This window comes from Somniosus microcephalus, chromosome 7, assembly GCF_052327205.1.
Source record: "Somniosus microcephalus isolate GS21.2 chromosome 7, FLI_Smic_1.0, whole genome shotgun sequence".
Taxonomy (NCBI): domain Eukaryota; kingdom Metazoa; phylum Chordata; class Chondrichthyes; order Squaliformes; family Somniosidae; genus Somniosus; species Somniosus microcephalus.
In genome coordinates, this window is record NC_140993.1 from 148,618,304 (window position 1) to 148,631,130 (window position 12,827).

Sequence of the window (12,827 nt, forward strand, 5' to 3'; positions counted from 1 at the left end):
GTTGTGGCCAACCCACGTGATTTTCACTTGATTGACCTTGTTGAGCCCACCCAGCAGGCTCAGCAGGCCAATTAAGGGCCACCCGGCAACAGGTGATGTCACAGATTGACATTTCATCTGTCAAAAGCTTTTGGCAGATGAAATATCAGTGTTTGACAGCTGTTTGAAGCTGTCAAACACTGACAAGCTGTACTCCAAGTTAATTCCTTCCTCTCAGGCTGATTTAGAGATCTCTCTAGAACAGAAAGCTGAATGCTGCAGATTTTGACAGCTCATGGCCATTCTGCTTTGGTGAGATGAGGGACTCCCGAGACCTGAAGGAAGGAAGGCTGTAAAGGTAAGTAAATGTAAGTAAAACTTCTTTAAACACTTTACACACACCAAACACACTTACCTCTGAACTCATGCACCCATCACTCACCTGAACACCGGACATCTCGAACCCTCCAAGCCCTTCAGCCCGACGGTCCACCTTGCTAACTTGGCGTGGTTTGGAGCCGTCGGGAATCCCACACTTCAGCAATAAAAATAGGGATTAGGCTAAAAATGGCACTAATCCCCTTCCCGCCTCAGGGAGGCGGGTCCCAGCACAGGTCGGGTATCCGCCTTCTTTGAAACTGGCATGGAGGCGGGATGGGTTCGTGCTGCCCGATTTTGAGATTTTAACCCCCCACATGCCTCCAATCCCGCCTCCACAGCCAAATGAAAATCCTGCCCAAAGAGTCTGCAAAGCGATATAGACAGGTTCAGTGAGTGGGCAAGAATTTGGCAGATGGAGTATAATGTGGGAAAATGTGAAGTTATCCACTTTGGTAGGAAGAATAGAAAAGAAAAATGTTATTTAAATGGAGAAAGACTATAGAATGCGGAGGTACAGAGGGATTTGGGTGTCTTTGTACATGAAACACAAAAGTTAACATGCAGGTGCAGCAAGTAATTAGGAAGGCAAGTGGAATGTTGGCCTTTATTTCAAGGGGGATGGAGTATAAAAGTAGGGAAGTCTTGCTACAACTGTACAGGGCACTGATGAGACCACACCTGGAGTACTGCATACAGTTTTGGTCCCCTTATTTAAGGAGAGATATACTTGCATTGGAGGCAGTTCAGAGAAGGTTCACTAGGTTGATTCCTGGAATGTCTTATGAGGAAAGGTTGAGCAGGTTGGGCCTATACTCATTGGAGTTTAGAAGAATGAGAGGTGATCTTATTGAAACATATAAGATTCTGAGGCGGTTGGACAGGGTAGATGCAGACAGGATGTTTCCCCTTGTGGGGGTATCTAGAACGAGGTGGCATAGTCCCAGAATAAGGGGTCGCTCATTTAAGACGGAGATGAGGAGAAATTTCTTCTCTCAGAGGGTTGTGAATCTTTGGAATTCTTTGCCCCAGAGAGCTGTGGAAGCTGAGTCATTGAATATATTCAAGGCTGAGATGGACAGATTTTTCAGCAGCAGGGGAGTCAAGGGTTATGGTGAGCGGGCGGGAAAATGGAGTTGAGGCCAAAATCGGATCAGCCATGATCTCATTAAATGGTGGAGCAGGCTCGAGGGGCCAAAATGCCTGCTCCTGCTCCTATTTCTTATGTTATTATGTTCTTAAGATCCCCCATAAAATCCATTATTTTGACCAAGCTTTTGGTCACTGTCAGCCCTTCGGAAGACGAGGAGGAGGAAGAGGAAGCCGGCCCATCAGTGCCACCCTCAGCCGCGCCAGCCCATGGCGATGTAGGGGACACGTCTTCCCTGGAGGGGAGCCGGGGGGAAGGGCCGGCGGAGAGTGAAGCTCCGGGGCCCAGCGGCCGGCAGCAACGCGGGAGGGGTGGGGAAGCTCGGCGGACTTCTCCCCAGAGGGTGAGTGCGGCCTCCAGTCCTGTGACGGTGAGCACAGAGGAGGTGCGCCTCCTAGAGGAAATGGCCGTCCAGGCTGAGCGCAGGCACACTGAGCTCATGGCTGCAGTGGCAAGGATGCCTGACTCCATAGAGTCACTGGCAAGGAGTGTGCAGGAATTCGGGGCAGCACAGGCCAGGAGTCTGGAGCAATTCAGTGCAGCACAGGCCAGGAGTCTGCAGGACATCGTGGCAGCACAGGCCAGGAGTCTGCAGGACTTCGCGGCAACACAGTCGGCTTCTAGCCAAGTGCTCAGTCGTGCCGTCCATTCACTGGCTGGTGTCATGCGGACACAGACCAGGGCCACACGGGCACTAACTGCTGCCGCCCTCGCTGGATCAGCCAGGCATCGCCAGGGCGCCCGCCGCGCAGCAGCAGCCCAGCAGTCTGTCCTTCAGCTGTTTGCTGCGCATGCTGCAGTGCTGGCCCGTGCGAGTGCCACTGTATCAGGCGACCAGCGAGCACCTGCGATCTGCCAGGTTGGCACCATTCCTGCAGCCGACACTGCCACTCCGCCATTGCAGCTGCCACGAGCCGCTGGACAGACTGCTGCCGCCCAGCCAGAGTTGGAGCAGTCAGCAGCTGGCCACTCCAAGGCCAGAGCTGGTGCAGGCCGACCCCCAAGGGCATCTGCCGTCACACCATCTGCCCCTCAGCAGCCTTCCCCCAGCCTTGCTGCAGCCACTGGGCTCCCATTGAGGAGGAGCTGCAGGGCGGGCAGGGGCCAGGCAAGGATGCGAAAGGCATCGCCCTTGCAGGGCAAAAAGTAGAAGGTATGCTCAAATGCCTGTTGTGTTTTTGTAAGGCCGAGACTGGTGTCTTTCTTTCTTTTTGTAAGGCCGAGACTGGTGTCTTTCTTTATTTGTGTAAGGCCGAGACTGGTAGTTTTGTGTTTTTGGAGGGGGCTTCTCCACATGAGCATGTAATGTGGGAAGGGCAGAGGTTTTCAATAAATTATTGTTGTTAAATTGCAGTGTGCATGGTTTTTTGGTTAAGTCCTGGTTGCCCTGCTCGGCTGAGGGCTTGTGGAGCGGCTACATTCATCTGCTGACATTGGCACAAGCCATTCCCTGAGAGGGGGCCTAGAACCGACATTCAATAAGCCGGCGACGGGCGGCCCTTGCACTTTCTGCCTCCCTCCTGTGCTGGTCCTCCTCCTCCTCCTCCTCCTCCTCCTCCTGAGGTGGTCCTCCAATCTCTGGTGGCAGTGCCTGAGTCCTGCGGATAGCCAGGTTGTGCAGCATGCAGCAAACGACCATGAAATGGGAGACTCGCTCCGGCGAATACTGTAGGGCTCCACCGGAACAATCCAGACAGCGGAACCGTTGCTTCAGGACGCCGATTGTTTGTTCGATGATGTTCCTGGTCGCTTGATGGCTCTCGTTGTATCCCTCTTCAGCAGGGGTGCTGGGCGCACGGAGCGGGGTCATCAGCCAGGTACACAAAGGATAGCCTTTGTCCCCGATAAGCCATCCTCGTGGGTGAGGCTGTGCCTGGAACATGTCTGCCACAGAAGTCTGTCGCAGGATGAAGGCATCGTGGCTGCTGCCTGGAAAGCGGGCATTGACAGCTAGGATGAGATGCCTGTGGTCACACACCAGCTGGACGTTCAGCGAATGGTAGCCCTTCCGGTTGCGGTAATCCTCGGCATTCTCCAGAGGTGCCCGCAAAGCCACATGCGTGCAGTCAATGGCGCCCTGCACCATGGGGAAGCCCGCGAATGCTGCAAAGCCCATTGCACGCTGTTGCTGCTTGGCAAGGGCCATGGAGAAGGAGATGAACTGACGTCTCCTTTTGAAAAGGGCATTGGTCACCTGGCGGATGCAGCAATGCACGGCGAACTGGGAGATGTTGGCAATGCCCCAGTAGCGGATTGGAAGGAGCCGGTGGCATAGAAGTTGAGAGCCACCGTCACCTTCACTGCCACCGACAGAGACGTCCTGCTCCTCAGCTGTGGCTGCAGATCACCGCCAAGCAGCTGGCAGATCTCTGTGACCACGTCCCTTCTGAATCGCAGCCTCCGAACACACTGCTCGTCAGACATGTTGAGATAGGAGAACTGCTGGCGGTATACCCTGGGTGGGTAAGGCCTCCTTTGCCGACGCCTGTTGCCCCCTCTCCGTCTAGCCAGGGCTGCCACTCTCTCACGGCGTCTGTGAGCCCTTTGGATGTAATTGAGAAAGCCAACGTTGACACCCATTGCAGCCCCCATAATATGCTGGCAAACAATGAGATGTCAATGAAGGCAAAGACAATTGGAAAGCTGTGGCCTGAAGCCAGAAGTACCTGTCCTAGTGTTGGGCCAAAGCAGAAAGCTCTCTACCTTGGTCTCTCTCCAAAGATCCGTTTGTCAAGAAGGAGTGCTGCAAAATGGCAGCCTTTTATAGTGCAGGAGGAGTGCCCTTTAATTTGCGCCCCCCGCGCCCCGCATCGGCTGAGCACCGTTCCACTCTAACAGTCGCTAGGGGCGCCAGGCGCACAATGGGGCGGCGCGACTGAAGTTCCGGTTGGGGGCGCACAAAGGGCGTTGCACGAGGAAATGACGTCATGATCTGCGCACGCAGCTGAGCGCGCGCAAAGACTTTTCGCTGCCGCTAAATCTCTAGTGAAGTTGGGGCGAGGCGCAGATCGCGCTGCGCCCGGGCGCTAGCCGCCTAGCGCCCGACATCTACTCCTCCTAAGGCGCTAGCGGCTGGCGCAACCAACTGAATTTCTAGGCAATATTGTTTTTAAAAAAAGTGAATTACTTTCTAAATCTTTTATCTAATCTCATTAATTTTCCTACCTTTCCCCGTTTTTGCAGGTAGGCCTCGAAGCCTGGGCGTCTGTTGCCAGCCATGCAGGACCCTAGGCAATTGTTTTGTGGCAAGCTCCTCCCACCCCTCACCCCCACGCTGGGCCCAATTCCGAACCAGCGGCCAGCCATCTTGGTAAAGGCTGGCTGGGCTCACTGCAACCTCCTCGCGCTTCATTCGGGGGGGGCGGGGCTCGGGAGGGGAGGAGGAGCGGAGAGGGTTACCCCGGCAACCGGGCTCGCCAGCCGCAATCGGCCGCTCAGGCCCAGGCCCGTAGATCGGGAGGCGGAGAGGAGAGGAGGGTTACCAAGGCAACCGGGCCCGGCCAGCTGCAATCGGCCGTCTCAGGCCCGGTCTCGGGAGGGCGGGGCTCGGGCTCACCGGGGCGCTGCGCTCGGCATGTCAGTGCGTGGGGCGGCACGGAGCTCAGCAGAGCCATCGCCTGCAGTGGGGAGAGGGTCTGCTGGCTCCCCCACTCCCTTTCTCCTCCCCTCCTTCCCCCACCTCCTCCACCCCTCCCCTCTCCCCCACCCCTCCCCTCTCCCCCTCCCCTCCCCTCTCCCACTCCCCTCCTCTCCCACTCCCCCCTCCACTCCCCTTCCCTCCCTCCCCTCCCCCTCCCCCCTCCCCCTCCCCCTCCCCCTCCCCTTCACCCCTCCCCTTCCCCCCAACTCCCCCCTCCCCTTCCTCCCCCTCCCCTCCCCTTCCCTCCCCCCTCCTCCCCCCTCCTCCCCGCCTCCTCCCCCCCTCCCCTCCCTCCTCTCCCCTCCCCTCCCCTCCCCCTCCCCCTCCCCTTCCCCCCTCTCCCTCCCCTCCCCCTCCCCTCCCCCTCCTCTCCCCCTCCCCTTCCCCTTCCCCCCAGTCGTTCTCTCTCTCCCCCCCTTCCCCTTCCCCCCTTCCCCCCTCCTTCCCCCCTTCCCCCCTCCCCCCTTCCCCCTTCCCCCCTACCCCCCTCCTTCCCCCCTCCTTCCCCCCTCCTCCTCCCCCCCCGCTCCTTCCCCCCTCCTTCCCCCCTTCCCAGTCGCTCTCTCTCTTCCCCCCCAGTCGCTCTCTCTCTTCCCCCCCAGTCGCTCTCTCTCTTCCCCCCCAGTCGCTCTCTCTCTTCCCCCCAGTCGCTCTCTCTCTTCCCCCCAGTCGCTCTCTCTCTTCCCCCCCAGTCGCTCTCTCTCTTCCCCCCCAGTCGCTCTCTCACTTCCTCCCCAGTCGCTCTCTCTCTTCCAACAACAACATGCCCTCGAAAAAGCCTTGGCACCGCTGGGCACTCCAGCTAGTATCTTATATATATAAAGCGGTCGACCTGTCTGTCATTCCGTCTTTCTGTCTGTCTGTCTGTCTGTATTGAATAAACCCGAAAGTTATAGAGCGTACCTACACGTGTATTACATCGAAAGAAAGCTTACGATTCCAAAACCGTCATAAGCATATTTACGTTTCGGCGAGACAAAAATTGCTCCCGTGGTATCCAAAAAACTTTCAACATTCCGCTCATTATCAGCTCATTAGCATCGAGTGACGTCGAGGTCGACCAATCGTACGGTCGAGCGACCCGATGGTCGACCAATCGCTGCGTGGCGGGGGCGGGTTCCTGGCGCGTGCGGGCGGGCCCTCCTAGAGCCGAGTGACAGGACGATTGACAAATCCTACGCTTCGGTGACCTGACGGTCCACCAATCGGTGCGTGTGTGGGCGGGCCTTATTGTTCTGTAACCGAGGTGAGTCGCCGCCATCTTGATTCCAAACTTTTCGTTTCTTTTTCCCGCTTTCTGCGTGTTTCTTTTCAAATCTACATTTCCAGCAAAAAAAAGTTGCTTTTAAAACACAAATTGTTTTAAAAAAAAGTTAATTAATTTGTAAATCTTTTCTGTAACATCGAGAATTTTCCTACCTTTAACCGTTTTTTCCAGGCCTGTAAGCCTGGGCCTCTATTGCCCAGCCACGCCCGAGCTAGGCAACTCCTGTCGCGCTGAACAAGCGGCTCGCGATCGCCGCCATTTTGTGAAGGCTGGAGGGGGCGGGCCTGAGCCGAGCGTCGCCACCGCCGCCATGTTAGTAAAGGCGGGTGGGGCAGGAGTCAGCGCGTGCTACTTGAGTCCCGGCCAGGCCTCACGCGGTAGGTTGCACGGCGTCATCTTTCTCTCTGCTCTTGAAGCCGGCTCGGGCGGGGCTCGGGAGATCGGGCCTCCAGAGATCGGGGGTGGGGGGGGCGAGCCTCGGGAGATCGGGAGGGGGGCGGGGCTCGGGAGATCGGGCCTCGGGAGATCGGCGCTCGGGCGATCGGGGGGTGGGGCGCGGCGCTCGGGAGATCGGGCCTCGTGAGATCGGGCCTCGGGAGGGCGGGGCTCAGGACATCGGGGGGCGGGGCTCGGGGACTAACCCCTCCCCCCCTGCTCCCCCCCTCTCCCCTCCCCTCCCACCTCTCCCTCCCCAACCCCTCCCCCTCACCTCTCCCGCTTCCCCCCTCCCCCCTCCCCTCCCCCTTCCCCCATCCCCTCCCCCTCCCCCCTCCCCTCCCCCCCGCTCCCCCACCCCTCCTCCCCTCTCCCCCCTCCCCCCTCCCCCTCCCCCTCCTCCCCCTCCCCCTCCCCCTCCTCCCTCCCCCCACCCCCTCCCCCCCGCCCCTCCCCCCTCCTCCCCCCCTCCTCCCCTACCCCCCTCCCCTACCCCCCTCTCCCCCTCTCCCCCCATCTCCCCCCTTCCCCCCCTCTTCCCCCCAGTCGCTCTCTCTCTTCCCCCCAGTCGCTCTCTCTCTTCCCCCCAGTCGCTCTCTCTCTTCCCCCCAGTCGCTCTCTCTCTTCCCCCCAGTCGCTCTCTCTCTTCCCCCCAGTCGCTCTCTCTCTCTCTTCCAACAACAACATGCCCTCAAAAGACCCTCGGCACCGCCGGGCACTTCATCTATATATATATAAAAGGATACATCTGTCTGTCTGTCATTCCATCTATCTGTCTGTCTGTCTGTCTGTATTGTATAAACTCGAAAGTTATAGAGCGTACCTACACGTGTGTTACATCGAAAGAAAGCTTACGATTCCAGAACCGTCATAAGCATATTTATGTTTCGGCGAGACAAAAATTGCGCCCGCGGTATCCAAAAAACTTTCAACATTCCGCTCATTATCCACTCATTAGCATCGAGTGATTTCGAGGTCAACCAATTGTACGGTCGAGCGACCCGACGGTCAACCAATCGCTGCGTGGCGGGGGCGGGTTCCTGGCGCTTGCGGGCGAGCCCTCCTAGAGTCGAGTGACGGGACGATTGACCAATCCTACGCTTCGGTGACCTGACGGTCGACCAATCGGTGCGTGTGTGGGCGGGCCTTATCGTTCTGAACCGAGGTGAGTCGCCGCCATCTTGATTCCAAACTTTTCATTTTTTTTCCCGCTTTCTGCGTCTTTACAAAAAGAGCTGCTTTTAAAACACATAGGCCTAGAAATTGAGTTTGCGCTGCGCCAGGGCTTTAGCGCCGGAAGTTAGCGTCGGCGCTAAGTCCCTTTGCGCGCACCAAAAATTCAGTAGCGCCGCGCCCAAACGGCTGCCGGCGCTACTGAAGGGTTTTAGCGCCTGAAAACTGGCGCAAACGCGCCGCATTGCGGCGCTATTCCGGCGCTGCGGCCCCCGCTGCGGTGCGGCAGGCTCGGGAAGTGCAGGCCTCCTCCTTCCGTTACGGAGGAGCTGCCTGCACCCGGCCGCGGCCCGCGCAAATCTCTTCAAAAATGAGCCCGGCACCTCAGACAAGTGCCGGGCTTGCATCTGTTCCGGGGGGGGGGTGGAGGAGAGAAGTCCGGGGAGGGAGCTGCGGGCAGGCGGCCGGCGGGAAAGCGGCCGGCCGCCGCGGGGCCTTTAATGCGCCGGCGCAAACACATGTTGGACTCTGTTGCCAGAGTCTTAGTTGCGGCTGCCACGGGCGAGGCGGCCGCAACTGAATTTCGGCTCTGGGGCCCGTCGGCATGGCAACCGGGACGCTGCGCACACCGATGACGTCATCGGTGCCGGCGCAGCGCTACCGGTGCAACGCCGCTTTAGGGCCCCAGGGAATTTTTCAACTGGCCATAACTCTGGCGCTAGTCCCTCTAGCACCTCAAAGCGGCGCTAAGGCTAGTGAATTTCTAGGCCATATTGTTTTTAAAAAAAGTTAATTACTTTCTAAACCTTTTATCTAATCACATTAATTTTCCTACCTTTCCCCGTTTTTGCAAGTAGGCCTCGAAGCCTGAGCGTCTGTTGCCAGCCATGCTGGACCCTAGGCAATTGTTTTGCGGCAAGCTCCTCCCACCCCCTCACCCCCCACCCCCCCCACCGCTGGGCCCGATTCCGAACCAGCGGCCAGGCATCTTGGTAAAGGCTGGCTGGGCTCACTGCAACGTCCTCGCGCTTCATTCGGGGGGGGGGCGGGCGGGGCTTGGGAGGGGAGGGGGAGTGGAGAGGGTTACCCCGGCAACCGGGCTCGCCAGCCGCAATCGGCCGTTCAGTCCCAGGCCCGGAGATCGGGAGGCGGAGAGGGGAGGAGGGTTACCAAGGCAACCGGGCCCGGCCAGCTGCAATCGGCCGTCTCAGGCCCAGGCCCGGAGATCGGGAGGCGGAGAGGGGAGGAGGGTTACCAAGGCAACTGGGCCCGGCCAGCCGCAATCGGCCGTCTCAGGCCCAGTCTCGGGAGGGCGGAACTCGGGCTCACCGGGGCGCTGCGCTCGGCATGTCAGTGCATGGGGCGGCACGGAGCTCAGCAGAGCCATCGCCTGCAGTGGGGAGAGGGTCTGCTGGCTCCCCCACTCCCTTTCTCCCCCCTTCCTTCCCCCACCTCCTCCACCCCTCCCCTCTCCCCCACCCCTCCCCCCTCCCCCACCCCTCCCCTCTCCCCCTCCCCTCCCCTCTCCCACTCCCCCCTCCCCTCCCCTTCCCTCCCTCCCCTCCCCCCCTTCCTCCCCCCTCCCCCTCCCTCCCCCCTCCCCTTCCTACCCCCCTCCCCTTCCTCCCCTCCCCTCCCTCCCCCCTCCCCCCCTCCTCCCCCTCCCCTCCCCCTCCCCTTCCCCCCTCCCCCTCCCCTTCACCCCTCCCGTTCCCCTCCCCCTCCTCCTCCACTCCCCCTCCCCTCCCCCTCCCCTTCCTCTCCCCTGCCCCTCCTCTTCCCCTTCCCCCCGTCGCGCTCTCTCTCCCCCCCACCCATTCCCCCCTCCTTCCCCCCCTTCCCCCCCTCCTTCCCCCCCTTCCCCCCCTTCCGCTTCCCCCCTTCTCCCCCTCCTTCCCCCCCTCCTTCCCCCCTCCTCCCCCTCCTCCTCCCCCCCTCCTCCTTCCCCCTCCTCCTTCCCCCCTCCCTTCCCCCCTCCTTCCCCCCACTCCTTCCCCCCTCCTTCCCCCTTCCCAGTCGCTCTCTCTCTTCCCCCCAGTCGCTCTCTCTCTTCCCCCCCGTCGCTCTCTCTCTTCCCCCCCAGTCGCTCTCTCTCTTCCCCCACAGTCGCTCTCTCTCTTCCCCCCCAGTCGCTCTCTCTCTTCCCACCCCAGTCGCTCTCTCTCTTCCCCCCCAGTCGCTCTCTCTCTTCCAACAACAACATGCCCTCGAAAAAGCCTCAGCACCGCCGGGCACTCCAGCTAGTCTATATATATAAAAGGATACATCTGCCTGTCATTCCGTCTGTCTGTCTGTATTGTATAAACTCAAAAGTTATAGAGCATACCTACACGTGTGTTACATCGAAAGAAAGCTTATGATTCCAGAACCATCATAAGCGTATTTACGTTTCGGCCAGACAAAAATGGCGCCCGCGGTATCCAAAAAACATTCAACATTCCGCTCATTATCCGCTCATTAGCATCGAGTGACGTTGAGGTCGACCAATTGTACGGTCGAGCGACCCATCGTACGGTCGAGCGACCCGACGGTCGACCAATCGCTGCGTCGCAGGCGCGGGTTCCTGGTGCGTGCGGGCGGGCCCTCCTAGAGTCGAGTGACGGGTCGATTGACCAATCCCATGCTTCGGTGACCTGATGGTCCACCAATCGGTGCGTCTGTGGGCGGGCCTTATTATTCTGAACCGAGGTGAGTCGCCGCCATCTTGATTCCAAACTTTTGATTTCTTTTTCCCGCTTTCTGCATCCTTAAAAAAAAAACGTTGCTTTTAAAACACATAGGCCTAGAAATTCAGTTGGGCGCACCAGCCGTTAGCGCCTTCGGAGGAGTAGATCTCGAGCACTAGGCGCTTAGCGCCCGGGCGCAGCGCGATCTGCGCCTCGCCCCAACTTCAGTACACATTTAGCGCCGGCGCAAAGTCTTAGCGCGCGCCCTGCTGCGCGCGCAGATCATGACGTCATTTACTAGTGCAACGCCCTTTGTGCGCCCCGAACCGGAACTTCACTCGCGCTGCCCCATTGTGCGCCGGGCGGCCCGAACGACTGTGAAGTGGAACGGTACACAGCCGCGGCGGGCCGCGGGGAACGCTAATTAAAGGGCACTTACCCTGCACTATAAAGGGCAGGCATTTTGCAGCATTCACTCTTGTGCAACGGTTTTTTGGAGAGAGACCAAGGAGGAGAGCTTACTGGTTTGGACCAACCCTAGGACAGGTATTTTTGGCTCAGGCCAGAGCTTAGCAATTATCTTTGCCTTCATTGAGAGCTCATTGTTTCCCAGCATATAATGGGGGCTGCATTGGGTGCCAACGCTAACTTTCAGCCTTATGCCAGAAGGGCTTACAGACGCCGTGAGAGAGCGGCAGCCCTGGCTAGACGCAGAGGGGGCAACAGGCGTCGCCAACTGAGGCCTTACCCACCCAGGGTATACCGCCAGCAGTCCTCCTATCTGACCATGTCTGCCGCGATGTGTGTAAGGAGGCTGCGATTCAGAAGGGAGGTGGTTGCAGACATCTGCCAGCTGCTTCAGAGAGATCTGCAGCCACAGCTGATGCGCAGGACGTCTCTGTCGGTGGCAGTGAAGGTGACGGTGGCTCTCAACTTCTATGCCACCGGCTCCTTCCAATCCGCTGCTGGGGACATCGCTAACATCTCCCAGTTCGCCGTGCATTGCTGCATCCGCCAGGTGACCGAAGCCCTTTTCACAAGGAGACATCAATTCATCTCCTTCCCCATGACCCTGGACAAGCAGCAGCAGCGTGCAGTGGGATTTGCAAGAATAGCGGGCTTCCCCATGGTGCAGGGCGCCATTGACTGCACGCATGTGGCTTTGCGGGCACCTCTGGAGCATGCCGAGGATTACCGCAACGGGAAGGGCTACCATTCCCTCAACGTACAGCTGGTGTGTGACCACAGGCAGTGCATCCTAGCTGTCAATGCCCGCTTTCCAGGCAGCAGCCACGATGCCTTTATCCTGCGACAGACAACTGTGGTTGACATGTTCCAGGCACAGCCTCCCCCAAGGGGATGGCTTATCGGGGACAAAGGCTATCCTTTGTGTACCTGGCTCATGACCCCGCTCCGCGCGCCCATGACTCCTGCTGAAGAGGCATACAACGAGAGCCATCAAGCGACTAGGAACATCATAGAACAAATAATCGGCGTCCTCAAGCAATGGTTCTGCTGTCTCGATCGCTCCGGGGGAGCCCTCCAGTATTCGCAGGACCGAGTCTCCCAATTCGTCGTCGTTTGCTGCATGCTGCACAACCTGGCTATCCGCAGGACTCAGGCACTGCCACCTCACGTTGGACCCCCACCTCAGGAGGAGGAGCAGGAGGAGCATGAGGAGGAGGAGGACGAGGAGTACCAGCCCAGGAGGGAGGCACAAGGTCCAAGGGCCGCCCGTCGGCGGCTTATTGAACGTCACTTCTAGGCCCCCTGTCAGGGAATGGCTGGTGCCAATGAAAGAACATGATTGCAGCCGCTCCGCAAGCCCTCAGCCGGTTAAGGCAACAAACACTTCAAAGATCAAACATGGACAATGTTAATAAATAAAATGCTTTATTGTACAAACTCAGGGCCCCTCCCACATGAAAACCAAAAACAGACGAAACCCCCAAAAAACACTCAAACACATTACTCGCTCCCACAACCTGGAGAGGATTAACAAAACAGTGCAACTAAAATGGCCGTCATCCTCAGCCTTCGTAAAAAACAAACATCACATCCTCGGCCTTCAAAAAACAAACATCCAATTCTCGGCCTCAAAAAACAAACACAACTGGCCACACATTCGACTTTTTGGCC